Source organism: Platalea leucorodia (assembly GCF_965183815.1).
Source record: "Platalea leucorodia genome assembly, chromosome: 20".
In the NCBI taxonomy this organism is placed as follows: Eukaryota; Metazoa; Chordata; class Aves; order Pelecaniformes; family Threskiornithidae; genus Platalea; species Platalea leucorodia.
The window spans coordinates 5,422,933-5,449,183 of record NC_138842.1 but is presented as its reverse complement, the minus strand read 5'-3'; the positions used below and the strand labels follow the sequence as shown (position 1 = coordinate 5,449,183).

General features: G+C 46.0%; 1 protein-coding gene across 1 annotated transcript in view; it reads left to right on the top strand.

Annotated features, from left to right (window-relative positions):
- GRIK4 (glutamate ionotropic receptor kainate type subunit 4) overlaps window positions 1-26,251 on the top strand; it is a gene marked incomplete at its 3' end in the record, with an annotated part of 137,855 nt that overhangs the window by 31,966 nt on the left and 79,638 nt on the right. The window lies entirely within an intron of this gene.

Sequence of the window (26,251 nt, the reverse complement as noted above, 5' to 3'; positions counted from 1 at the left end):
TCCTCCTGCAAAGTGAGATGATGAAGCACTAATTGTGTGAAACCACCTGGGCAATGACGTCATCATCTCGCTAGGCGACTTGGGAAACTCCAGTGAAGCAGAACCGTGGAGCTGACCAGCTGTTGGCATGCAGAGCAAAAATAATAATAATTAACATAAAAGAAAACAAAACCCAACCAATGGCTGCAGAGGGAAAAGAGCAATAAAATGAGCGCTGCTCTGCCATCCAAAAGCTGACCAGTGGGGTTTAAAATCCCCTCTTAATAATGTATGCAGCAGCAAGGAAAATCAGACTGGGAATCTAAAGATTTAATATTAGGAAAAAATCAGGCAAATAAATCTTTGTTTAAAAATTTGCTCCCCTTGTAAGAGAATTATATTAAGTTTCTTTTTTTAATGCCATTGGGACAAAAGCATACTTTAATCATTGGATTTTAGCATGGCCAGACTCAATATATTAAGGTGGTATTTGTACAGACCTTTTCAAGCATTAACAGATGGTGAAGAGAAGAAGCTGAGTTTTTTGATTCAAGATCTAATTAGTCCTTATACACACAGTCCTTAAACTGCTCAACTGGGTGTCACCACGTGCTACAGCCCTGGTGAGATTTCTACACCAGAGAATAAATTAATGGTACTAGTTACCTATCTGGGTAGTCTATACAGTAAGCAGCTATAAACACATTGCTAATCAAACCATGCTTAAAAGTAACCTGCAGAACTCTGTCATAATAGATTATCTGTCTTCAAAGCCTGTATCTATCTTTTATTGACCTTGCTATTTACATGGAATATGAAGGATACTTTCTAGCCCTTTTTTACACATGGTTGATAATCCATATTGATGAATCTTACCCTAGGTGTCTAGCATTTTTAGAAAAGCTTCAGTAATTAGCTCAGTAAAGCAATACTTCATCTTCTGTTTGATGGAGCTAGTAGCTGGTATGAAATAGAGTCAGTCTGCGTGCTCGGCCCTTGCTGAGGACAGCTTTGACCGTTTCAACAAGCTGTCAAAAAGCCTGCGTAGTCTCCATCTTTCCATGTCCTCAGATCAAGAGTTGGCTCCTTTCTGGAAGGTCTGTCTTAGTGGATCATGGGATGTTGGGTTTCCTGTGCATACAATGTGCCACGATGGTGGGATCTGTGATAGTTTACCTCTTCAGACCTACTGCATAGTAGTCCCATCTTGTCATAATAGTAAACTCAAGAGGTGTGACTCTTAGGACTCCGATACATGCTCAGACTATAGCAACAACTGTTTTCCCATCAGGTAGACATACTTACTGTTTGCACGGTTGGGTTAAAGGTCACTCGTTAATTGCTGATGGTTCAGTGATGTTGCCTGCAACTGGAGAAGGCTAGGTTGCATTCAGTGATGGTAACGCAAAGCTGGGAGGCAGTGGGGTCCCCAAGTTCATGCGCTACTGTTGGCCCTGGTTGTGTGGCAATTGTCCGATATCTGACCATCCTTCCCGTCTGAGACGTTCTTGGCCCCTGGCAGCTTCCTGCGTGTTTCCGTGCACGCCATTGCAGCTCATGGAGCCCCACTTTACGATTGATGGAGAGAGACGAGTGTTTTACAGAATTGGATGGCATACTTAGAAAATGGCCCTCATCACTTATATTTATGTTATTAATTCACTCTTCTGTGATAATTGGCGATTGTACAAGGCCCCTGTCATCTTTTCTGGTTACAACACTTGAATGTAGTTTGTCTTAACATGATTTATGGCAGTGGCACTTTAAAGGTAATTGAGATTGCTGCAGCAGTTTCCTAAAGAAATTCTGAAGGATATTTTGGATGGTGGTGGGGAGCGAAGGGTGCAAGCAGGCTGCAGTTAAATATCTGACTCATTTTTCCCTTGCTACCTGTGATGCTGGCAGAAACATCTGGAGGTCGCCTGTGCAGAACACCTGCCTCCACCCCAGAGAGACACATAACCACCTCCTCCTGCACAGTATAAAACTTACTGTCTTTTCCTGAATGAGACAGCTTAAAAGGGGAAGAAAAATATGGAGCAAAGTGTTTGGCTAATGCTTGCTTTCAATGCACCAAGACTTGCTATCATTATTTCTTCCAGGATGGCTTTTGGTGGCATGGTTGGGAGATGGATGGAGCTATTGTGAACATCGTGATGGGAGTTCAGCAGTGTGCAGTCAGAGGGAGAGGGCTGTGAATCTCCTGGAAGTGCATTTCAGCCAAGATCCTACATAGGCAACAGATGTTGTACTGGTTTAACAGTTTATTTTTATAAATCCATTTCACCCTTGTTTCAATCTGTTGGTAAATCACTGCTGTTTATAGCCACTGTGGTAACACGTGAATAGCCCCATTTATGGTTAGGTGCTGTACAAATCCAGGCAGGGAGGGAAACAGAAGTTCTTACTGTCAAATGGTAAAGCACCAAAATAAACCAACCCGGTTAGAGTCAGATGGGGTAGAGCATTCATGCTAGCTCATGGCTTGAGCTGTTCGTTTCAACTCCAGCCATTACAGTGGAGTTATACGGACAAAGCCCTTTGCCCACAGAGCTGAAGAAGTCATTGACATTTCCAGGCTCCCTTGAGAGCTCTGGTGTCACCTTTCTGTGTACTTGGTGTTAGCTGGCTAAAGTTATTTGTGCTTTAGTTTACTTTTCCAGGAGCTTAATCTACTCAACCTTTTCTATTTGGAGCTCAGCTATTGATGCCCCCCACATCATGTCCACCCGAGCAGGGGTGAGCTGTGGCTATGACTCGGGTGCCCCACGCCGCCAGGGAACTGCGGAGACTGGGGTCTGCTCTGCTCTGCATCAGGAAGGCGGTGGGGCAGCTGCTCTGGCTTCTGCGCTGGCCATGCCCGGGGCAGCCCGCTCCCTCTTCTTCCTCCTGCGAGGCTGATGGTGATTCCACTGAGCAATAAAGTTGAGCACACAAATTGAATGGGGTTTTGTTTTTTTTTTTTTTTGTGGCCCGGAGGACTCGAAGGAGAAAGAAATAGTCCAGAGTGAAAATTGGTAAGCTGAGGAAATTGATGAAAAAATTAGATCCAAGAGACCAGAACTCTCTCTAGGTGTTTTGTGATCAATCCACATATAATTGAGGCAGCGGAAAAAACTCAGTTCTTCTCCCCTTTCCCTCTCAGGGATCAAAGTCAAAAAGACTCTATCAGCTGACAGAGCAGGCTTTTTAAAAATCATTGTGTGAATGTTGCACGCTTGCAGTAAAAACAAGAACATTAACGATAGCCGTGCCTGGAGTCTGAATTATTGTAATACCATTTGTCTTGGTTATTGCAAAATATAACCTGGTTCAGAGCTTTGCTGAAGGGATCATAAAGTTTGTGTGAAAAGAGCTGGAAACAAAACAGAAAAGGGTTTTACAAAAAAACAACTAAATTGGCTCTGGCTGAGAAGGGGGAAATGCAGGACAGACACTGCAGTTGTCGGATCTGTAGCAGTCCTGACACTTTTGCTTCTTCCACTGCTCCTTCTCCATGTAGCTGAAATAACCTGTCTCTGCCTGCCAGCAGGTCACGGTCCGCTCTGCCCTCTCAGGCTGAGCTGCATCCCTGCGTGCTTTGAGCTATTCATGAACAGCGTGCTCGATGCATCTGGCTTGCAGAGCGTGGGGGAAATGGCAGGGCTGCCTCTCTCCCTGAAGCAGCCTGGACAAGTCTTCATGCCTATCCTGGGCCCCACAGATGTGTGCCCACACCAAGCTGCTGTCACCCAGGGTCTTGGGCCACTGTCTAGTTCCCATAGGGTGCACAGAGAGCAGGCGTGCACCTGGGCTGCAGAGAAACCAAGCATGTGTAGAACCAGCAGCCCTTGTGCCTTGTCTTTAATGCTGACTGATGGGCTTAATCCATGTCTTCTACAGGCTCCTGTGAGCAACCTGGGAGCCTCTGCCCTGCCAGCATCCCCCTTGCTAACCTTCCTTTCTTGCTCTCCTCATCCTAGGATCTGAGGGGCTTCTGGCAGCCCGTTGGTCCTGCTGGAGCTGCACTGAGAGGCAGCAGGCGAGGTGTGGAGAAGGAGGGGGCCAAGAGGCAGGGTTAAGCGTTGGCATTTGCGAAGCAGCTTCGTTCAGTCGGTGATGCCAAGAGGTAGGGTCACTGCTGCCGAGCCTCTCTTGCCCTGATGCTCGCCAGGCTGACTGAGCCGTGCCTGGTGGGTGAGATGGAGGAGCAGGTTTTCAGTGAGGGCATCAGCGAGATGGAGAGCTGGAAGCCTCAGCCGTCCTCCCCGCTCTGCTTTGCAGCGGGCCAGGGAGCAGTGAGCGCTATCGGAAAGCTGCCTGCAAATGGGCTGTTACTGTGCCAGGGCCCAGAGCGTATGGAGGAGCAGTTGAGTGCTATCCAGCAGCAGAGGCAGAGGAAATTAAAAATGTGGCATGCAGTCAGGGAGCAATGGTTCTGGCATGGGGGACAGCCAGGCCCGTACTGATGCTGCCTGATCTCCTGTACCGAAGCAGTGCCTTCGGGGCCATGCCAGCCCTGCTGTCCTGCCCTGCCCTGCCCTGGCAGTGCTTCTGCACGGGGCACAGGGAGGTGACGCAGCGGGGACATCGCGCTGGTGCCCGGGCTAGCCCTCGTGCTCTGCCGGCAGCGATGCAGGGGGTCGCTCTGGTTTGTGCTGGGGTTTAGCCCTGTCTGAGGGTAAGGCGAGCTGGCACCTCAAGCCACCTGAACATTCAGCCTCCTGCTGCTCGTTTGTTAGCCGCTGGTGAGCTGCCCAAAGCTCCTGTCATGCAGGAAGACAGGCGGCCCATCCACATCTTTCCGAGCTGTTTGGTAAGCGGTGCTGTGCTCTTGCAGCACCTCAGGGGGACTGCATTTCCCCAGAGCCTTTTTCTTTTTTTTTTTTTTTAACCCAACTCTAGGGCATACCTTGAACTCCCATGCTTTAGGGTAGACCACGGGTAGACCCATTGTGATGGGGTTATTTTAAATGGGAAATAACTTCCTTGTTTGGAGTGTTGTTTTTGAAAGTGCCGTACAGAAAGTTCCTGCACAAAAGCATGGTTTCATTGATGTTGAATGAGCGTCAACCTTTGCACCTGAGTTTGATCATCTTTTCTGCCTCTAGTGGAAACCAGAGGCAGCGTAAGCAGCTGGTCCAGGTTCAATGCAAGAGGTGACTTTGAATGAAAGTGGTGCATTTGTAAAAAGAGGAATGGCCTTAAAAAGGCCTCAGAGACAAAATATTTGGGCTCCTCATCTACAGCATTTGAGTCCCTAATGTTTGTACCCCAAAATGGAAAGGAGGAGGTAATTGCCATGCAGCTTCCTAGGTTGAAATGCTTCAAATAGCCCCAAAATTAAATATATCTCATGGAGAAAACCAAGAGTTCTCCCCTGTTCCCCTCCACATTTATTTATAGTTAATAACTCTGTGTGCTCGCCTTTGGATCTATCCCAGGCTGAAACCAGGCTATAGATTTTGCAGTACTTTGTAATGGGAAGCCTCAAATGAAATTAAATATATTTATTACAAACATCTATGTAGACAGGCTACTTGGTAGCAGAGATGAAAGAGATGTCATTTATTTTTTGCTTTTAAAAAGGAGTAATAAAGAGATTTTAGGTGATGTTACTCATGTGGTAGCCTCAGACAGTTCTTTGCTACACAGTGCCATGTTGTGATATATATTGTATGTATTACTTTTTTTTGCTTCAGCCATAGTTTTGTGAATCTGTTCCCTGCATTAGGTCTTCTCTCAGACACCAGGGAGGGTAAGGCATGAATTGACAGTGTCTGAGCAATTACCGAAAGGTTGTTCATTTCTGCACCGGGGGCACATGCTTGGCATCACCCAAGTCCCGCTTACACCCCAGGGGTGGACCTGATGCATTGGCTTCTCCAGGCAGAGCAGGATGCAGGCAAGGACCAGGTGCCGCTTGTACACAGAAAGTCTCAGCTCCGCTGTCGGGTCTATTTTTGCTGGCATCTTGTCCTTGTGTTAGATGGCTCAGCTGCCTGGGCTCCTTGGAAAAATCATGGGCTTAAATTCACCGCCTGCCCAACCCCCCCAGTCTCTGCTTTCAAGAGTTGTTTTTAATGGAAGACGGGTGGCTTTTGACAGTGAGAAGAAGATTTCAGTGGTGTCAACAGTGGATGTGAAGATAAGGGCAGCATTAATCCTCTAGTGACAGCACCTCCAGCTAGGTTGTTAGTCCCACATAAGTCTTAACATGTGCATAAGCTTGACACCGCTTCCCTAGTGAAGTCCTAGGGTCAGCACCGTACCTTGGCTGGTTGGGATTCAGAGGTGGAGACCTGGTCCAGGTTAGGTACGGAGCAGTGTCCGTAACTGCACCTATAAGGACAAGTATTTTCCTTTCGTCATTGTTGGGCTAATTACATTTGTCAATTGTAGTCCCGCTCCAGAAATCAATAAAGAATGGAGCTTTGTTTGGCTGTACTTGAGAGAAGGTGCATTTCTACAAAGTCTTCCCTTGGCCCTGCAGCAAATAATAGTAATAACAAATCTATATTTCTGCTTGTTGTGTTTTCTGTTATCTGGATCTTTTTAGTGAGATAACATGGGGAGCAAGAAATGTAGTGTTCTCTCTTTTTTTCTTCTGTCTATGTGTTTTCATATTTTTAAATTAAACTTATCGACTCAAGTATTGCAAGCATTGCTCTGCTAGCTCCTGGATGCCAGGTCGTGCAGGAGGCTGAGAGGATGTCCGAGCCTCGCAGGGAGAGCAGAGCCATAGCAGCAGCTAGTAGGGTGGATTTCTGCACCTATAGCCACCAGTCAGCTTAGTGCATTTTCATATATGGGGGCAAAGTCTGCTCATTGCAGATTTTTGCCCCTTTATTACCAAAACACCCAATTGAGTCGTTACTGGCTGATAGTGGCTGGCTGTGCCTTTGCTCCCCAGTGGGCAATGCTGGGCCACACTCTCAGGGGGAACTCCCATTGACCCCACTGGGCTCTCAGAGCAGGCATGGAGTGGATGAACCCTGGGAGGGATCAGGGATCACCCTGTGCTGTCCCCTGTGCCCGGGAATTGCCTCCCCACTTCCCTGGGCCCTGAGCACTTTCTCTCTTGTTTCTGTCACCAGCACACGTCTGTCTCTTGCAAACTTTTACCTGTCCCCACTGGAGAGTCAAAGCTGCACTGAAGCTTTGTAGGGCAAGTGATTCTTTTTTTTTTTTTCCCTTTAAGTAAGCAATATATATTCAAGACTAAAATTAAAGATATGCAGGAAATGAAATTGCCAGCATTGCTTCTGCTTGGTGGGGAAACTATTTCCGTCCCTGCTAATGGAGGAAGCGGTCCTGCTCTCAGCTCTGGAGGGTCTGAGGTGGGGGCACAGAATTAGCAGCAGCCCCAAAAATAAGAGAGGAGGAGAAAGGATAAATAAACAAGGCCAGGGAAAGCCTCTGAAGGTGCTTGTATATTGGGTATGTTCAGACTGTGCTCCATCCCCCGGGGTTTTCCTAACATGTGGAACAGCTGGACACATGCCCATCCCTGGATATGGTTATCACCAGGAAAACTGCCAAGGAAGCCCCCACCAGTCCACCAAAGGCTCTGCATGGCCGATGGATTAACTGCAGCAAGGGATAAACCTCCTCGGAAGTCTTCCAGAGGAGCAGCTGATGCTACTGTAGGCCCATGTAAGCTGACAGGCTCTTCATAGAGGGATATCCCTGCTGTTCCCCTGATACTGAGTCAATGTACTTCAGCTGCCAGAGAAGGGCCAGGGCACAGAGGAAAGCAGTGAAATTCCAAAGAGGCTATGAGTCCTCCAGCCTCTCCACGGGAGAGTGGTGGGTTTTGCTGGCTTCCCCTGCAGACAGGCTGCTGAGGTCCTGGCAAATCTGTGCCAGAGCTGTGCAAATCTTTGGCTTTGTCTCCTGGGGTGGGAGGAATTAAGAATATCAGGTTAAATAAGCTTTTTTGGAAAGGAAAATCCTAAGAGTGAATGGGCTCAGAAACTTAAAGGCAGGGATTCAAGCTTCTATTGCTGTTGATTAATTTAATGTGAAATACAAAGAATGGGGATGGGAGGGAGTTCTGGAGTGATTTCAGGATTGTCTCTAAAGAAAGCCCACTGCAATAGCCTGAAGGCGACATGGAGATGAGCAAGCTCTGTGAGGTCTATATCAGAGTGGAAAACTGGCAGCTTTCTGGCCAGCTACTGAAAAAGCACCTCAGGCAGCTGATGCTGCATGAGAAAGGAGAAGCAAGGAAGGACCCCGAAATACCTGCTGGCTGCAGGCTGTCTTGGGAGTAGTCGGGTTGATGCTTCAGACCCTGCCTTTGCTCATTTTCTAAAAACTTTCATCCCTGGGCTCATCACCCAGCTGTGCCCCCATCATGCAGCTGTGCCTGGCCCACAGCAGGACCCCGAGGTGCTGCAGAAACCCTTGTTCCCAAGGGAGAGCCGTGGGTGCTCACAGATGTCCTGATCTCATGGAGAGTGGGTAAACCCCTGGGAGTGGCTGGGAAGGTTGCTTTATTGGTGCAAACCATCAGAGCACAGTGCTGGGAAATGTAGAAGAGCTTTATGTTTTTTCTTGGAAACTATGTTAATGTGACAGTTTTAAAGAAAACAAAGAAATAGGGCTGGAGGTGAGAAAAAGCACATATACAATTTCTCAGTTACTGCTCCCATAGCTTTTTCGATTTGACTGTTTCCCCTCTGATGTGTGAAATCTGAATCGGAATCCAGGCTTTCTCTGCTCCCTCCCTGTTGACCTCCTCGGAAACACTGAATGCAAGAGAAAAAAAGAACAATAAATTGCTTTATGTAATTCCAGACAGGAAAACCCTGCACTTACCCTCACAGGCAGCCTTTCCCATCTGTTACTTTGCTGTGCTGCCTCTGGGTTACCTCAATAAGAAAACTTAATTGAGGCAATGTCATGTCAGGAGAGAATGATACATCCGTTTTCACAGGCTCGCTTTCATAACCTGTTTCACTCTTAGCAGAACTACATTGGGCTTCATGTCTTGCAAGACTTTCCTCGTCTTCTTTCCAATAATAAGCTCCTTTCCTGGTATTTTTCATTCGTACACTGACAAACATTTCTGTGTTGTTACTTCTTTTGCTTTTAATAGCTGTGTTGCAGTAACTGTCCTGTGCATAACAACGTGTTTAATGCATAGATGCATAATGAGGGAAAATCTCTGCTGCTCACAGGTTGGACTAGATAAAGTGTGTGAGAACAGAAGGATTATTCCCCTGCTTTTTCAGACAGGTAGATGACATGAGGAGACTAATGGGAGGTTTTCAAAAGTAGTTAGAGACTTAACGGGCTATGAGCATTCCCTTCCTGTCATTATAATCCGAGGTAGGAAGCTGGTGTGCATTCAAAAGTTATGGCTGAGCGTACATTCTGCTCACTTGATGGCTGGGGCTGGACCTCCATCATTTTTAAGCGCCTTTGTAGCACAGGAAGCATAGCTAGTTAATTTAGCTGCCTTAGAGGCTCCCATTTGCTCGCTCCCTTTTCAGAGGCAGTGTCATCTAGGGAAGAGCGGTATGGACAGGCAACCAGGAGCTCAGCACTCTGTCTCCTGCCTCATGCCTTTGAAAAATTAGTTTTAAAAAACTAGTGAACTTGCTTGAAGAACAGATCAGAGACGGTGGTGGCATGCAGATGAAACCCTCCTGGCTCCTCAGTGCCTGCAGGCTCATGATGAGGAGCAGAAAATGGGAGGGTCTGGGGCTACGGTTTTGGCCAGGGTTCCCTCCATACCTTGCCGCTGTCATCTCCTGAGAGCCCCGGGGCATCCCTTTGCAGCCAGGAGGAGCTGGCCCTGCGGTGCAGAGCCCATCGCTGGTATGCAGCACAGCCAGGTCCACCACCTCCCTAGGGCATCCTTCTGTGCCGTGAGGTGTCTTAAACTCCTTTTCAGTGAGAAGCCTGTTCGTGTCACTCTCATCCTTTTACAGAGTCAATATTAATAAATGGCAGTTGGGTGAGGGGGGGAGCTGTGTTTATCCCATGGATGCCAGGCAGACAATGAACCTCGTCTTGCCCAGATGGCACAGGCTCTCCTCCAAGCAGATAAACAGGGCTGGTGCCATTGAAACAGGCCCAAACACACAGAGTTACAGTGATAGTATGGTAATTACAGTGCCTCCAGTGACCATCTGGACCCACAAACTGATTTTCTATTTGGATAATAAAACCTCTCCTATGTCTCCAATATTAGCCATATATGGGGACGCTAATTGATTTAATTGAAGCTCTCAATGTTAAGCCGTGGGTATTGCCAACCTTTTCAGTCTAGGTACATGGTGGATTTTAATATCTGTTTGAGGAGAGGAAATTGGGGTCTGCATGCTCTGCTCTTGAGATAGTTGCAAAAGAAAGGTCTGTTGGAGGTCCTGGAGTCCGGGACTTGTCCTGCTCCAGAGTGGCAGGAGACAGGGAGGCTGCTTCTGAGCTCCTGTAAGCAAAGGGACAGAACTTTGCTGCTCTTGGTAGGGCTGGAGTCTCATTAGCTTGTCGGTTGATTTTAAACAAAAGTTGTCTTTCCATGGTTTATTTGTACATATACACACAAACACGTATTAGGTTTTGGTTATATGAAAAATAAAGTTATGGCTAAGTGATTAATATCCTTTATTTTGTACTTTAGTAGTATCTTGCAACTCTGGTCATGAGCCACATACAAGGTCCTGCACAAATACCGAAACGCAAAAGAAAAAATGCTTTTAGAAGCTTCCAATGCTCTGAGAGCCCTCTCTGTGCCTTTGAAAAAAACTGTTTACTGGGCTTGTTTTCATGAGAAATTTTAATTTTTTTCATAGTTTGAAAATCACCAGTTTTGGCCTAGAAGACATTGTCAGGATTCTCATGCCAAAAAATTATCCGAGTCTGTCTTTTTTTTTTCTTTATATGACCTTTTTCTAGTAAACAAACAAAAACAACAAAAAAGAAAAACCACAACCTTGCGGCAAAGTTATCCACCTAAAGAAACAGCAAAAAGTGACCTCTTGCTGAAATGACATAGTCAGAACCTCTTGTATTAGAAACTATTCCCAGAGGACCTCAGGCTATTACTTAGCACTGGGTAATATTCCTCCTGATCATTAGCCTGCTTCGTTGTGTTAAGGATACGGAGTAGTGTAACATCCGTGGTATGTGTTCCCGAGGATAAGTGGTGTCCTTAGCACTTACCTTTTCCCCTGTAGCTTTTTGCCACTCTTCCCGAGGGAAATGTTTTGGATTTTTTTCCTATGCTTTCTCTTGTTTAAAATAGGAGAGATGTAGTGGCTCATGATCCCTAATTTCCTGTTGCTTTTGCTCTGTCCAGATTCCTCATTAACTGTTTAATCAGGAACATGGGAAACACGGCCAAACGTTTTATGTGAAAGGCATGTTGAGTTTGGAGGGAGTAAAACAGCTCAGAGGAGGCACCTGCAAACAACCAAATTTTTGGCCTGAAATCTTTTTGTCCCAGTAGGCAGTTGATTGGGAAAGGGGAGATGATCATGGTTCTGCAGAAGCAGGAGGAGGACTTCAGCAAAAGGTAGGAGGGTATAGTTCTGCAAGTGTGGGGGTAAAGCAGTGCTACAAAGCGAGCAGCTGATCAGAACAAGAGTCGAGGTGACTGCTTAAATGAGAAATAGTTATCATACCCGGTGCTTTGCATCAGACCTCTGTGCAACTTATTCCCATTAAGCCCTATTTGAAGAGATACAGTGACACACAGATGTCATGTTGGTCTCTCCGCATAGGGGTTAATCCAGCATGAAGCTACTGGGCACTGTGGGACATCTTGCTGCTTCCACACCTAATAACCCTCAAGACTGCTGAAAAGCTGATCAACTGGTAGGGTAGGCGTCTAGTCAATATATCTCAGAGATCCTGGGCTTTCAGGATCAAAAAGCAGTCACAGGCGGATGTTCTCCAACATGCAAAACGTCCTCCGTTGCCACTAAAGGCAAATGCTGCAAGCTGTGTGTTGCGTGCTCTGGGGCTCCCTGGGGAGGGTTGTGTGAAGAGCGATGGCAATCTGCTGGGGAGTTTACTCGCACTTCTCGAGGGTGGAGGCTCCTGTCAACTGGCTCTCACAGGAGACTTCAGAAATAATCTTCCCTGATGTCAGTGCACATGTTAATTGGACTTGACAGATGATAATGAAGAAGAGGCTCTAACTGAGAAAGGGCAGAGGGAATGTCATAACTCTTGGGGGGGGAGGAGGAGGAAACAGAAAAGTCCAGATGTCCAGAAGTTACACGAGGTAACTCAAGACATTAATCTTTGCTATTTCTGGTGCCAGAGGTAGTAGATGCAGGGGAAAATCGGTAACTCTGAGGTGGTGTTGTGGTTTAACCTGGCAGGTAGCTAAACACCATACAGCTGTTTGCTCACTTCCCCGCCCCCCCGCAGTGGGATGGGGGAGTGAATCAGGGGAAAAAAAAGTAAAATTCATGGGTTGAGATAAAGACAGTTTAATAGGACAGAAAAGGAAGGGAAAATAATAATAATGATAAAAGAATATACAAAACAAGTGATGCACAATGTAGTTGCTCACCACCCGCCGACCGATGCCCAGCCCGTCCCCGCGCAGCAGTCCCTGCCCCCCAGCCAGCTCCCCCAGTTTCTATACTGAGCATGGCGCATCCTATGGTGTGGAATAGCCCTTTGGCCAGTTTGGGTCAGCTGTCCCAGCTGTGTCCCCTCCCAGCTTCTTGCTGGCAGGGCATGAGAAGCTGAAAAGTCCTTGACTAGTGTAAGCACTACTTAGGAACAACTAAAGCATCAGTGTGTTATCAACATTATTCTCCTACTGAATCCAAAACACAGCACTCTACCAGCTACTAGGAAGAAAATTAACTCTATCTCAGCCATAAAACAGGACAGGTGGGTACCCTGCGAAGGTTGCTTTCTTTACCTCCAGTTCACATTCATGGCTTGATCTTGCTGTTAACCCATTTACAAAAATGAGGTTTTTGGTGAGGTATCCTCCTCTGTTGAGAATGTCATAGCTAATGTACCTGCACGTTGTATGGGGGTTCGCTTGCCCAAGGGACTGAGTTACCAATTATTCCTTGCAAACGGGGATGGGGAAAGGGGGATGGCTTTGTGGGTGCTGTGTCTTCAAGTACAGAGCTTGTATGCAGAAGGTAGCACCATTTCCTGGAACTGTGGTTCAGTGCCCGTGTGCCTCATGGCTAATGTGCAATTAGCTTTAATTAGTTTAATTAACCTGGAAGACATTTTTTTGCCTTTGCTAGAAGGTCAGCGTGTCCTCCCCTTGCTGGATGGATATTCTGGCCTGGTGCTCTTGGCAGCGTGAGCAGGACCCCAGCGATGCCGGCAGAGCCATGCTGGCTGGTGCACGATGTACCGCATGGTGCAGCCCTCTGCGCCATGGCATTGGAGGAGGTCTGCCAGCCTGGGGCTGGGGCAGGGCTGTAGGCTCTGGGATTCAGAAGGTGCATGTTCAATTCCCTCTTCCAGATGACAGGCAGGTCCTTTAGACCCTTGAGGCTTTTTAAAAGCATGACTCATTTTGATAAAACTCCTGCAGAAACTAGGTCCTTGAAATAGGTGGGATTTTACCCCCTCAGGGGCAGGATTGGCATCTAAATGCCACTGCAGAATTGGGCTGTATCCATTTTCTGCCTCTGTTCCCCATGAAATGGGGGTGACAGCACTTCTCCCCTCACTGCTGAGAAGTGGCGGCAGAGGGGCTTGCCTGCAGCGGGGCTTGCCTGGAGCGCTGCAGGCAGGGGTATAGGCTGTTTCAAGGAGTCCTGTGCAAATAGTTGATAGCTGCAGACTCAATTGCCCCGTGATTGTGTAATGAAAAGAACAGCCTTGTTTATCGTCATCAAATCAGATAAAAGTGGCATCTGGCAGTTGCATTTGTAGTGTGCTCAAAAGAGGATGCTGCCTGCCAGAGGCAACGTTTTCCCTGTGCTAAGAGCCTGCACAAGGACCCAGCTCTGTTGAGGTGACTGTCGCCCTAGGATTAGTTTAGAATAACCTCTTCAGCAAAGTCATCCTGTGATCCTTACTGCAAGGTTTCAGGGAGGACAGAAATCCTCCCATCACAGCCTCTTCTAATGTGTGTATCCTGATTGTGGGCTCTCATATTTTTCTTGTAATTACCAGCAAACTGCCTGAACAAGAGCTGAAATGCTTTTCCCTGACTGGCAGGAGCACAACACCCACTGATGAGTCAGGGGAGAAAGAGCTCCTACTTCACAGGAGAGAGTATTGGGGGAAAGGGAGGGGAGAAGACAGGGAAGAATAGCTGCCAGAGAGTTGTGGAATAAATGACATTTGTTTAAAGACACATTCGAAGATTAATGATGGGAGTTAAAGTATGAAAGCAACAGGGCCTAAATGTAGTATTAATGGAACCCATTTTCTTTGCCATCTCCTGCAGGAACTCTTTGGAAGTACAGAACGGGGAAAATCACTTTACAGTAATAACTGTTATTTATATAAGAGAACAACATTGGATGTATCAAGATGTGAGGTTTCAAGGTAATAACTGGACCCTCACAATCATTGTTATCCATTTAAAAGGCAATTTCTGTGATGGTGAATAGATGGAGGAAATAGCCCCAATCCTGCAACTGATCGTAAATGAGGTTTATTTTATTACTATTGTTATTAGTCAGCTCCCAATATGGTAGGATTGTGTTAAGAAAAAGGGAAAAGACTGGGAGAGGAAGGAGCTGATAATCATCCTCGCAGAATTTGTTTGGACCATTTGATGGGCTCATTAGTGACTTAAGGCCTAGTCTTGGCTCCCTCCAGAGTTGATGTCAAATGTCCCATTGCAGTATCATTGATTCAGATCCCATAAAGAGCAGCAAGCAAACAGATGACATGATCTTGTAGCCTCAGAGAACTGCTCCTCTTCTCCGCATGTAATTCACCCTGGTGGAAGGTCACTGCAGTGTCGTGCAAGTACAGGGTGAATTAAGAGTGCAAACCAAGAGGATAATGATGGCTGTACTCAGTGACTGTCTCTCTCCTGATGTTAGCTGTGTGCACATCGTATAACCAAATCACGTATGTTCCCATTCCAGGATTTGCAAGTGGCCTTTGGCAGGAGTAGCCATGCACACTCTACCCATATGGCTGTCCATGTGTGGTCATGCAAAAGGGTAATGGGCTGTGCACCACATGGATTGTCCTAGCAGGTCACCTCAAGCCAGGGTGCTGTGTTTGGGCATAGCTAAGGTGAACAGGCTGTGGCTGTGCTCCACGAGCAGAAAATCTCTTTTGCACAAAACATGAGCCCAGCCCTTTTGCAGGAATCAGGACAGATTCATGAATGATTCATGAGGAGGGGTTGGGGGTAGCAGGGAAGGATGATAATAATAGTCTCCATGTGGTCAAAATATAACAATAATTTGACCAGCTCTAATTTTTCATAACCACTGGGTTTATGAGCAGATGTGATAGATGAGCTTGAGCAAACCATAGCCTCCCAAGCTGGCTCTTCACTTCAGAGCAACTAGGCCACTCCCTGAAACACTAGAGCTGTGTAAAACCTCTGGGAGGAAGGAGTAGAAAGTTGACAAAGAGGGGAGAAGAAAGAGTCTGTCCTATTTTCCATAATATTCCAATTAGAATAAGTGTTAAGCCTGAGCCTCAATTCATCCCAGTTCAGAGCAGTGCTTGAATGGGAATTTTATCTTTAAACTTCACATCTCATGGAGTGAAATCTTTCATAAGGGCCAGGGTTTTTCCCCTTTAACTCTGCATGCATGGCATTAGCTTGAGCATGGAGGCTTGAACTGTGATGCATGAAGAGGGACGGCAAGGAGGAGGTGACGGTGGGGGAGGGCTGGGTGTTTGATGGTGAGATAGCAGTTTGCTGTCCTGGAGGTGGCCCTGGACATCTCTCACATTGGAAGAGGCCGGGGAGGATGATAAAGCAACTGTGTTTCTGCAGGCAACTTCTGCTAGCTGGGATAATGAAAAAGAATTGGATCTGTGAGGGCAGCTGACACAGCTCGCTGTCTCGAAGACGTTTTCAGTGTTGTGCTAAGACGCCTTTTACAGACTTTGAGAACTAGGGGGAATGTGGTGCCGCCTGCGGCTAGCAACCCTAACTCTTCGTGTGACAGCAGCAAGAGCAAACCTCCAGTGGAGAAGCCTGGACCACCCACTGAAATGCAAGCTGGTCCCAGCCTTCCCACGGTGGGAGGGTGCCTTGGCAAGATCCCCTGTCCTCCTGCCCTCCCCTCTGCTGTGTGTGCTCAGGCTCACAAGTGTCAAAATGTCTGTGGCTGGATTCAGCTCTTGCAGATATCCTTGTTAAGGTGGTTGAAAGCAGGAGGATTTAATGATCTGAACCATGACTTTAATTAATCAGCATAAATGTTGCTTATTTATAACATAAACCACAGCCTATGGATAACTCTGTTGTTTAATTAAGCTTATCACTGTGAACCTGATCCAGTTCCTTGCTGCATTAATGTAACTAATTCAGTATCCTCTCTAAGAAGCATCATAAGAAACTACAAGGGATGTAATTCACTCCGCTCATCCTCTGCTTTACAAGACAAGTGGGGCTGGTTCTGGTATGTCTCATTCATGACCCAGGGTTGGTACCGACTCCTCTCCGATCCCAGCAGCCACTCCTGCGTTAGCGTGCTGCTGCTTCTATCACGCCTAGCGTCTGGGAGTCTGGAGCAGCTTTTCCTTTGGGTTTCTTTCACCTTGTTCACTAAGAATTTTTGTGTCTGATTTAATTTAGTCTATGCAGCTGAGCTTTTTCTTTATCTTTGCCTTTTGCTTTCTTTTCTTCCTCTTCACTCGCCCTTTCCTGTTTCTGTGTAGCATGTTTAGAACTTTTCCATGTTGCACAGATGTAGGGGAATCTGTAATGAGCTCCCAAGCTGAAAGAAAAAGCTGTTTGCCTAGAAGTTGTTCTTTACCTACGTTGAAGAGCATTGTACTAGAAACCTCAGAGATTCTTTGGGAAAAGTTTGAGTAACTTTTAAGGATTTTGTGGGTATTTTCTGTTCTGCCAAGGATTCTCCAGGCAACATTTGTCACCCCACATAAGGATGGTCTCCAGAAGACACTAAGACAAATTGCCTCGAGCAGGGATGTTACTGTGCATTACTTCAGTCACTTAGGTCTCTGTAGATCCCTTCTCTCAAAAAGTAATCTAACAACAAAGTGGGGCTGCTTTTTTTTTTTTTTCCAAACAAGAGCATCCACATGAGAGTTTAATGTGCACGTTACTTTCAGATCTTAATTCATTTCAACTTTCCTGAGTATCCGCATGTTTCTTGACCTCTTCCAAATGGGCATGGTGGTGTTTCTTCGCTTCATGTAGGTATGGTGAGGATGAATATTTGAGAAACTCGCAGGTTGTGTTAGAGATGATGGATTTTGGGGGAGGTGCCAGAAGGCTTAGTGCTCAAGGCAGAAGATGGGCTTCTGGAAATCTCGGTGGTGTGGCTGAGCTGGTTCAGCTCTAAGTCTCAGAAGTGACCATTTGGCTTGGGCACTGAAGTTCTGTGGTCACGCGTTCAGCTGCAGTGTGGATTCAGTGCAAGGCAGGTGGGCACAGGTGCTGATTTGGGGTTGAACAGGAGCCACTCTGTCCGCAAGCAAAGAAAGAAAAAGCACTTCTTTTCCGGTAACGTATCATCATTTTCTTAGCGAACAAGTATACAAACTGGGATTAGATGAATTAGCAGTTTGCTGCTAAGATGGATGGAAAGGGAGGGAAAACCATGTCAGAGTCCAGGGAAAAGAAAAATTTCTGTTTTGTTTTCCCATCCAGAAGCCAGGGGAAGAAGTCATCGGGGGAAAAAATACAGTGAGCATAGCACAATAAAGAGGAAAGGCAGGAAGACATTAAAGTAACCTATTAAATTGCTGAAGGCTGAGTGGCAAAAAATAAATAAATAGAGGCTGTGCAGATTGATGGATATTGGATCTGAAGGGCTTCCACATCTGGTGTGGCAGCTCTTTAGCATCTCATTTCAGTGTGACTCAGCAGGAAAAGTTGTTTGTTCTAACAGTAAAGCAGAGATGAAAACAATCCTGAGGCACATCAGTGAAGGGCTCCCATGTCATTGTTTTATAATTGGATTAAACTCTTTAACGTAGTTTAATACATCTGGACTTTCTGCGATAGGGGTGAGGTTTCCAATGTCGCCTTTTCCCACCCTTGTTCATCTTCTACTCAGCTTCTCTGTGATCACCTTCTCCTCTTAGGCCACAATCTCTTCCCTTGCACATCTGTGCACCAACAGTGTGGGGCAGTGAGGGGGTAGGGAGATGGTGAGAGGTAGGCAGTGAAGTTTCCTATGGAGCAGGTGCATAGAGAGCAGTGACGCTAAAGGCTAGCTTGTTAGGGACAAATTATTACCTGATTTAGGTGCTCTGAATTGCCCTCTGTAGGTCCTGACCCTCTCTGCTGACTATAAAGCCTCCAAACATGGTTTGAATCTCCCATCTGTGCTGTGCTCAGCCATGTAGCATTGACCCTGGTCTTTATTTATCTTCATACATGTTTCTTTTAATATGCTGCTGCTTCTGGAGGTTCCCATCTCCCAAAAGCTCTCGTAATAGTGCTCACTTGGCTTTTGTGATGCACTTGGATACCTGTAGATTGAAACAGAAGTGTCAAGTTTCAGTGACAGTAAGTAAAAAGGCTAAGGTGCTAAACAAGGGCTTCTGAAGTCTCTTGGCATATTAACTCTGTTTATTTGCCATGTGGTCTTGCAAAACCTTGAGGAGTCGCTTTATCTCTTTGTGCCTCCGTTCTTCATCCATCATAAGAGAACGAAAGTCATTCCACCTATCATTTGACTGTCTCATACCTTTAAAGGAATCATCATAGCTGGTGTCTACATCCAGCATGGTAGGTCCTTGTCCTTGGATCCATCTTTTAGAGATTTGTAATTGTAGCAATGGCTAATGATTTGCAACAAGAATAGAGCTGGTGCAAAATATCTGCAAGCTCTCCATATTGTTGAAAGCAAAACCCTAGATCCTGTAACTACAGCAATTTTTTTCCCCCTTCTCACATTGACATTGGGGATACGTCCAAGGCTATTTGCTATCTCTGTGTATGCAATTAATCAGCTGGCTGGGGGAAGCCTGGAACTGGGGCCTGGCGCTTACGCACTCCATCATTTGGTCTAAAATGTGCATCCTCTGCAATGCACTGGTGTTTGCCAGCCTGGGAGGAATCAGCAAGTGGTGCCAAAGCCCTAGCATCCTTGAAATAAGGAGATGCTGAAAGAAGAGCAAATGCATTGTAAATGCTAAGATTCCAGGAAGGGTTAAGAGGAAGATGGTTACTAAAGGCCCCACTTACATAAATGGAAATCCACTGGCCTTAGAGGGGCCCCAAATTCCTTTAATCCTGAAGCATGCTGGAGGTTCAAGAAATGGCTCCCTCGACAAGAGGCAAAGTGTCAGTTTTGGAAATGTTGCTCTCCTTATATCACTGTCAATCCATAAATCCCAAAGTGTCGTGGAGAGTTGTGTCTATGCTGGAATAGCCTTGGCTGCCACTGAAATACAGACACCTCTGGGGATGGAGCTCTGGGCTTCTGCAGTCATCTCTGTTGTAGGTACGGAACGTGCTTATTGTGGGTGTGTGACCAGGAAAGCGTCCTGCGTCGTCTGGGGCTCTGCAGCGGTTTCCTTGCCTGCCTCCCCATCCTGTGGCAGCCTCTTTCCCACACCGGTGGCTGCTGCCTGCTCTCAAACGCAGAGTCCAACCGCTTCATTGTTCATTGCCATCTCTCAAATCTATGATTATAACTATAAATCCTAGTGGACTTTCCCTATTTGTTTTTCGGAATTTTTTTTTTTTTTGCTTAGAATTTTACACATTGTTTCTTCCTTCCTCATTCTTTTTGTTTGCCTGGAAGTGGCACTTGGGGTTTGCATGGTTATTTTTCTTGTATTTATACTCTCCACTGACTTAATTAAGTTCTTGCTTCCTGGTCTTGCCAAGTTTACTGGCCCCACCAGGGCTTCCCAGTGCTCTCCTCCTAAAAACCACAGCTGCTCCCAGTCACCTGAGACCTTGAAAATGGGCAGAAAAACTTCCTCTTGAAACTCAACTTGACATTATTGAAACAAAAGACAGACAGGAAAATGATGTTCCCAACTTCAGTCAGTGTTTTTAGGTTAGTTTCTTAAGAAAACAAGATTTAGGCTCTTTGACTGACCTTGTGTGGATATGGGTATGAATCCATTCAGTAGCTTGAATTTTGTGGCAAACTGCAGTCCAGTTTGACAGACAGGCTTTTCAGAGATGCAGAAAACCTGCGCTAGAGAGCACTGCTATGAACACCTCCTGCTGTGAGCAAAGCTTCAGGGAAACAAAAAGGCATCCCACCGCACCATGTACACGTGTGCAGAAACAGGCCCTTGGTGGCTGGAATTGCCTGTTTTCTTGCTGGAAGATTTCTGACACCCCCAGGAGGCTCTTCCCTCCTGGTGCCCATTTGCTTCTGTGTGCCTTTGGTAGCAACACCCCTGGATGGTGTCAGCGGCTCTTGGGATGCCTTCAGTGAAAGATGTCCCACCATGCCTTCATGTCATTCCATTTTTAGCATTAGACCTTCCCCTCCTTCCCTTTTCTGTCTGCAAAACCCTACCCATGTGAGATGAAGAGCCCTTCTTGTTCATTCTTCCAGCCTGTCCTGCTGGAGGCCTGAAGCATCCCTTTCTTTCAGAGCCATGATCATTTATTCCCTGCCTCAGCCCTGACCTTACACCTCAGGAAGGTTAAATCAGTCATTCTTCCTTCTCCCTGCTTTTCTCTCCTCATTTTTGGGAAGACTCTTGACAAGCTTTTCAGGGGATTAAGTAGGACTTCTCTGGTTGCAAACAGATTATTTGAATTCACAGATCAGGACTTTACCCATGGCTGCAGTGTGCCTCAAGTCTCTGGCTGTGGAAACCCATAGGAGTTTCTCTGTTGGCTTTAAAGGACCTCAGTTTGCTGCCCTGCTTTTGTACAGGAGAATGGCTTCAGATTACATTAGCCAGCTCTGGACAGGGCATTTCCATTTTAGACCCCTTTCTTACCCCTTTGTGCTCTTTTGCTTCTGCCTTCACACTAAGGATGTTTGCTGGCTGCCTCGTAGCGAGATTTGTATTCGGAAAAGCAGGTGATCTTTATCGGAAGAGCAGGACCTTGTCTCATTAGTGTGTTTTCCTCCCCGCACATGAAGCAAAGGAGCGAGAGGTGAGATGAGACCTGTCTTGCAGATGCCTGCATTCAGAATGGCAGCTGAAGTGTGTTCCCCCCTCCCGCCCCATTCTGGATATGAACAGCCATCTCTGTTTGACGGAGGTGTGTGCGGAGGAGGGAAGAGGAGTCTGGCAGTGCTTTTACCTGCCTGGACCAGAGGGACAATGTTTGCTGGGGCACAAAGATGAACTGCCCCCATGGAGATGTTGCATCCCAGTACTGTGACAGGTCCAGCATGATTGATTGGTCGTCACCTTTGCAGGCTCAGGGAGGACGGAGAAATGCGATGGCATTCTCTATCTTCCTGGAAACTCCTGGTCTCAAAGAATGTTATTCTGATTTTATGTATACAAAGCAATTATTAAAGAGGAGAAAAGAGAGGTTTTGTTTCAAGCAGTAGAAACTAAGCCCTCAGCTGTTTGTATCGTATCTCTCCTTCTCGCTCTCTCTCCCTTGAATTCACTCTCTCTGGATAGCAAAAATGAGAGGGAAGCTCCATTTAAATGCAGATTTCAAATGTTGGCCAAGAGCAATAAATAGCCCTCTGCTACACTGATCAGACAAACATTATCAAGTCTCTTTGTGAAGGAGAGTTTATGTTTTTAGATTTTCTTTTTCCTTGATGAGATCCTGTTTCCTCTCAGAGTAATAGCATATTGATGACTTTTTATTTTATTTTTAAGCAGCACTTCACAGATTATAATGGAAACACAATCCCACCTGTTTCTCCACTGGAGCTATACTTGACAGCCCTGTAATGAGGAAGTCTGCAAATTTCTTATCCTTTACTGTATTGACAGCCCGAAGTGTTGATACTGTATTCAGCAGAGGAGAAATGTGCAAAATAAGGCAATCCTGCAACCATTTTTAATCAACTGCCCCCTCAAATGAATCTGCAGCCTTGTGGCTTCGGAGCTAGTTTGGGGTTAATGAAGTCCAGACCAGTTGCAGGTGGGTCTCTGATGATAAGGGTAGGGCAGGTGGGCAAGGAGCAGGAGGAAGGGGAGATGTGGAGGTCTGGGGTGATTCCCTCACAGCCCAGGGCATCTCCTGAGGCGGGTGTTCCCGAGCAGGACATTGGTGCTTTGAAGAACAGTATGGTTTTCAGGTATGCCTTTGATCTAAAGGGTTCCTGGTTTTGAGACTAAGGACTGATCAGCTCCAGTGGTTGGTATTGGATCTTCTAGATGTCTAAATCTGGTTGAACTGAGGTTACTGTTGGTAATTTGAAATTCCATTCATCGTGGGCGCATAGAGGATTTGAGGACTCTGTTTACAGTATAAATCAGAAGAGGTTGTAGGTGTGATCTGAACCTGTCAGAGGAGACACCTGAGAAATATCGTGGATGGCATTATACCTTTTTTAACTTGGAGGGACAGGTTACAAACAGTGAAATGTCATGTTTACTAAGCCAGTGCTTTGCTAAATCTACATCTTCAAGCCACCGGACTTGAGAAGGCAATTGTGTTTCTGTGTATGGCTTTACATCTCAATGGTATGAAAAGCGTCTGAGAAAATGTAACAATGCTTAATAAAGTTAACAGGGAAAGGTCAGCTGAGCACTGTTTGTTGTAGCAGTGTATAATCCTCCCGGTAACATCTGTTCCCTGTTACTGTTATAAAAATGCTACTTCATTAGATCTTGGTTGGATCATGAATTAAGTAGTGATATGTAGTAAAACTTGCAGTCGTATTAGGCTTGTCAGAGTGCATATGTTGTGAATCTGGCTGGTGGCGGGTAGCACTCTGGGGAGCCACGTGGCTTGGGGGAATGGGAAAACAGAGGCTTTCTGCTTTTTTAGCACTGGTTGAAACCCAACTGAGTGTGGAAAGGAGTAAATTTCAGTGTTGTCTGTAAACTGGCTGGTGCACTTAGTAGGATGAGTTGCTGTGTCTCAGCCCGGCTCCAGGAACACAGCTGTCTGTACCGCTGAAAGCACACAAGCTGAGAGCACTGCATGTCCCCCCATTCGCTGTTTTGGCAAAAAGGAGTAGGACTGAATTTTTTGGGGTGAGAAATGAATGTCCTTCCTCCTCCTGGAGAAGCTTCTCCAGGGTAAGAGGAGAAAAGACAGAAGAGTTTGAGCATCTGGCTTTCATACTGCTGTGGCTGTGCTCCTGCCTCCCTGCCCCCGATCACATCTGCCTGCCTCTGAGGGCTGGAAAATTACTGGAATGAGGATGACCTGTAGGAAAGCTCTTGAAATCTGTTTTTCTCAGAGGGCACTATCATGTCATCTTGCATTTCTTTGGCTACCATTAATAACTTCTTTCTAGTTTTTGCTGTTAAGTTGTTAACTTTGAGTGTTGCATTTGAAATTTGTGTTTGATGAAAATTTACAATTGAAGTCACTTGTTGCTTGAATCTTGAGTAACTGTAACCCAACTATTTTAAATGCATATCCAACGTGATAAACTCTTCTGGTTTGTAGCCTCTTGGGTTTGTGGGTTTTGTGTTAAGTGTAAGGAAAACCTGGGCATATTGAATAAAAAAAGAATTATTACTATATAAAGGATGTTTATCTATTAAGATTGGAACATCCCATGGGAAAAGATGTTTCCAGCCAGTTCTTCCTGAGAAGAGTTCAGCTTCTGCCAGTCCTTGCTGACTTCATTTGAAGTTGTTTGACTCTCAGTCGTTCTGAAAACCTAAGCAGCCCTGAATCGGGCATCACAGACCCAGGTGCACCTGACTCCCTCTGAAATATTTTTCTCATAATTCATAGAGAAGGCAGTCTAGATTGGAGACATTTATTATGATGGGGAAGATAGAAGTGATTTTTGAGGCCAACAAAGTTCAAAGACTCTGCTGTAAGTTTTCAGGATTAAAGATTTACTTGATGCGTCTTCCCATATTTAATAGACAGGAATAGATGAAAGGGAATTTCTATAAAGATTTTCGTTCATACTTAATGATGCCACTATTAGATGAGCTTTGGCACTGTGTCCCAAGACATGAAGTTTTAAAACCAATCTTTTTTAAACATTAAATTACCTTTTTCATCTGCTAGCTTTAATAAATAAAGATTAGTTCAGCCTTATTACCTGGTCTGTTCTGGGGGCTGGTTTAATATTTGGTAAAACTAGCTAGTCTCCCAAAATGCAAGTGAACAAATTTTGCTGGTTTTCTATCACACGCCCTGCAGGGAGATAAGAAGCGGCAATGTGGTTTGATCAGTGGCTGGGCACTAGGAGTGCCACCGCCGCCTCCATCCTGGGACTCAGGCTGTCTGGCTGTGCTCCCTTCCTTTCCAAAACTTGCCACTTGCTGTGGGCACTTTCCCCTTCCTCATGTATTTGCTCCCAAGGTGGCCTGCAAAGTTAAAATTCAGTCAGAGCTGTGTAGGGAAGAGGGTTTGTTGGTTTTTTGTTGGCTTGGTTTTTTTTTTTTTCCCTCCCTCAGCTGTGGGTAAGTCCAATTTAGTGATTTTGAAGCTTTAAATTAGAAAATAATGAATCTAAGAACGCTGACATGCACTCCACCACCACTGATCTTTAATTTTGCTATATCAGCACCTGGAACAGAAGAAGCATTTTGTGATGTTCATCAGATTCGGTACATTGCTTTACCCTTTCCTGGAAACAGGGCCATAGTGAAAAGTTTACACACATCAAACAGTTTTGTGTATGAGAAAGTGGGGCCCATTCAGGGCTTTCTTCTCTGTCTCCTGCTGCTTTCCTAGAGAAGTGGGGAGTTGAGTAAGCTGCTTGTTGGGGCACTTTAGTCTCTTTAGCTTCTTTGTAATTAAGAGCAGTCACCAGCCATATCCATGTGTTAAAAAACCTGTGATCCATGCTCCTGGCCTTAGAGGAAAGCACAACCTTTTTTCTTGCATAATGAGATTAAGATTAACTGCCCTAGCTTTGCAGATAATGATGGTGCTTGCATGTTAGCAGAGCAGAGGAGATGGTGTCGCCTGAAGGACTGGGAATGTTCGCCCAGACATCTGTGCATATCGTACAAGAAGTATTGCTGTGTGTTACTTTATCAGTACTTAGTTCAGTTTAGCTCCCATAAAACTGGGAAAAAGTAGGAAGAGAAGGAGTTTTTGAGTGGATATCATCAGGATACAAAGTAAATCAGGTTAGCACAGACCCCCTTTGCTTCACCAGTGGATTTGGTATCTAGTTACCTTCCACAGCTGGGGTTTGGGCAGGAACGGAAAGCAAAGATGCTCTGCAGTTTTGTCATGAGAGAAGAGATCGCACTGGGATGAGCATAGCAAGGCTGAGAAAAGAGCCCTGAGATGTGATGCAAGGTGGTTGTTGAAATTGAGCTGTGCTTTGAGATTTGGGTTGATTCAAAGCAAGTCTCAGCGGCAGGAAAGGCAAAGTAGAAGGAGCCTGAACCCGAGACAGGTTTCTTCATTGGGCTGGGCTGCGTGGGAGGCTCTGTGCATTGGTGGCAATGAAGGGTGATCGGTGCCCATGCACTGGGGGAGCAACGAGGACCACCAAGGCACAAACCAGCCCTCTGAGGAACACCTACAGCACAGCATCACCATGCTTCTTTAACAGTGGTCCCAGTTAGCTATGTCTTCGAAATGTATGTATCCTTAGACTCTGCTCCCAGCCCTTGCTCTTAGGGAGGCGGGATACCTCCTGTTTATAGCTGATGTGCTTTTACTTCAGCTGCCAGCTGATCTATGTGTTTCTCTCTGGTTTTCCCTAGCTAAAAAAACCCCGAACCCAAACCTGTTGCAGCACGATGACACGTTTAAAAGCTTCAACAAGGCACATAGCTGCTGTAGTTAGTTCCGTGTTTCCCTGACACACAAACCAGCAGAGCCCTACTAATCCCTGCTTTGCTAACCTACGTGGTGTGGGGCCTGATTCGGTGCTGAGCTGCGACTCCGTCTACACCTGAGCAGTTCTGAATGGCATCGCTCCCTTTGGAGTGATTTTTGGGAAGGGAAGATAAGCATTGGTGCCTTTCTAATATACGCAACAAAAACCAGCGCTGCTTTTCCCCAGATATGACTGAATAGCTGCATTCTGGGAGGAGACCTCCTATTAGCAAGGATAAACCCACTGGGGTGCCGAAGTCGTGCCAGCTCATAATGAAACGCTGTGATTAATGC